This window comes from Panthera onca, chromosome X (genome assembly GCF_046562875.1).
Source record: "Panthera onca isolate mPanOnc1 chromosome X, mPanOnc1 haplotype 2, whole genome shotgun sequence".
In the NCBI taxonomy this organism is placed as follows: Eukaryota; Metazoa; Chordata; class Mammalia; order Carnivora; family Felidae; genus Panthera; species Panthera onca.
This window is the reverse complement of record NC_138357.1, coordinates 68,638,381-68,641,061: the sequence shown is the minus strand read 5'-3', so window position 1 is coordinate 68,641,061 and position 2,681 is coordinate 68,638,381. Positions and strand designations below refer to the sequence as shown.

Here is a 2,681-nt window from a genome sequence, read left to right as displayed (position 1 = left end):
TAGCTTCAGCTATCAGACAACAAAAAGAAATAAAAGGCATACAATTTGGCAAGGAAGAAGTCAAACTTTCACTCTTCATGGATGACATGATACTGTACGTGGAAAACCTGAAAGAGTCCATCAAAAAACTGCTAGAACTGATACATGAATTCAGCAAAGTCCCAGGTTATAAAATCAACATACAGAAATCTGTTGCATTACTATACACCAATAATGAAGCAGCAAAAAAAGATATCAAGGAATCAATCCCATTTACAATTGCACCAAAAACCATAAGATACCTAGGAATAACCCTAACTAAAGGAGGTAAAAGATCTGTATGCTTAAAACTATAGAATGTTTATGAAAGAAATTGAAGAAGACACAAAGATATGGAAAAATATTCCATGCTCATGGATTAAAAAAAACAAATATTGTTAAAATGTCGATACTGCCCAAAGAAATATACATATAGAATGCACTCCCTATCAAAATGACATGAGCACTCTTCACAGAGCTAAAAAAAACAATGCTAAAATTTGTGTGGAACCAGAAAAGACCACGAGTAGCCAAAGTAATGTTGAAAAAGAAAACCAAAGCTGGAGGCATCACAATTTCGGACTTCAAGCTGTATTACAAACCTGTAATCATCAAGACAGTATGGTACTGGAACAAAAACAGACACATATATCAAAAGAATAAAACAGAGAACCCAAAAATGGACCCACAAATGTATGGCAAACTAGTCTTCAACAAAGCAGGAAAGACTATCCAATGGAAATAAGACAGTCTCTTTAGCAAATGGTGTTGTGAAAAATGGACAGCGACACGCAGAAGAATGAACCTGGAACCCTTTTTTATACCATACACAAAAATAAATTCAAAATAGATAAAAGACCTAAATGTAAGATAGGAAACCACCAAAGTCCTACAGGACAAAACAGGCAGCAACCTCTTTGACCTTGGCTGCAGCAACTTCTTACTTAACATGTCTACAGAGGCAAGGGAAACGAAAATAAAAATGAACATTGGGACATCATCAAAATCAAAAGCTTCTGCACAGCAAACAACCAACAAAACTAAACAGCAACCAACGGAATGAGAGAAGATATTTGCAAATGACATATCAAGTAAAGGGATAGCATCCAAAATTTATAAAGTCGTTATCAAAGTCAACACCCCAAAAACAAATAATCCAGTGAAGAAATGGGCAGAGGATATGAATAGACACTTTTCCATGAAAACATCCGGATGACTAACAGACACATGAAAAGATGCTCAAAATCACTCATCAGCAGAGAAATACAAATCAAAACCACAATGGGATACCACATCACACCTCTCAGAATGGCTAAAATTAACAACTCAGCAAACAACAGATGTTGGCAAGGATGTGGAGAAAGGGGACCCCTCTTACACTATTGGTGGGAATACAAACTGGTGTAGCCACTCTGGAAAACAGTATGGAGGTTCCTCAAAAAATGGAAAATGGGACTACCCTATGACCCAGCAATTGCATTACTAGGTATTTATCCAAACGATACAAAAAAACACAAAAAACAACACCCCATTGTTTATAGCAGTGCTATCACCAATAGCCAAATTATGCAACAAGCCCAAATGTCCATCAATGATGAATGGATAAAGTAGATGTGGTATAGATTCTGGCACAGGTCGGTGGGCACAGCTAGCGGGTCCTGAGATGGAAAGGGGGGTGAAGCTCTGTTCACCCCCATACTCCTCCCCCTCAGGTGCAAGCGTCACCCCTTTGCCAGCCAGGCCAACCCGGCTGAACTATCCACTGCAGCACAAGGGGAAGGGGGGGAGGCTCTGGGCGACCCCAGTAGACCCCCATCATGGGAAGCCAGAGTTCCAAGGCTCCCTGGGGCAAGGTGACCACCAAGGAGGCAGCTGGCACCTCCCCTGCTAAGGTAAAGTGACAGGAGAATGGCCACATGAAAAGCAATGGAAACTTATCCCCCAAGGGCGAAGGGGAATCGCCCTCCATGAACGGAACAGAGGAGGCAGCCAGGGGCCACTGGCGATCCCATTGAGCCAGTACCCCCTAGCCAGGGCATTGAGGTCAAGGGGGATGCCCCCACCAAGGAGACCCCCAAGAAGAAGAAGAAATTCTCTTTCAAGAAGCCTTTCAAACTGAGTTGTCTGTCCTTCAAGAGAAATGGGAACGAGGGTGGGGGTGATACATGACTCCTCACCCAAAGAGGAAGAGCAGAAGCAGGGGGAGATCAGTGCCTGTGGCAAGGAAGGCACAGCTCAGGAAAGGGCCAGGAGCCCCAGGCCAAAGGGGCAGAGGCTGGTGTTGCCTCCAAAGGAGGAGACACAGAAAAAGAGGCAGGGTCTACAGAACCATCCACTCCCGTGGGGCCAGATAGTGGCCCTACACCCACCAGTGAGCAGAATGAGCAGCTGGGTGAGGAAAGGTAGGTGAGCTCTAAGCTGCAAAAATTGTGCTGTCCTTGTGAGGTCACTGCCTGGACCTGGTGCCCTGGTTGCCTTCCTCTGCCAAGAAAGGAAGGGGCTGTTGCCCCCTCCCATCCACGTTCCCTCTCCTTTTCCCTCCTGTGGATTCTCCCATCCTCCATTTGGGCTTTCTCTTAAGGTCAGTTGAAGATGGTCCCTTGCAGTTTCCCAAGTTAAGTTAGTGATGTGAAATGCTCCTGTCCCTGACCTTACCTCTCCTG

The 2,681-nt window shown here is 44.3% G+C and overlaps 1 pseudogene; it reads left to right on the top strand.

The window, feature by feature from the left end:
• Positions 1-1,835: 1,835 nt before the first annotated feature.
• On the top strand, positions 1,836-2,424 carry LOC145713772 (MARCKS-related protein pseudogene; annotated as a pseudogene).
• The last annotated feature ends 257 nt before the right edge of the window (positions 2,425-2,681 follow it).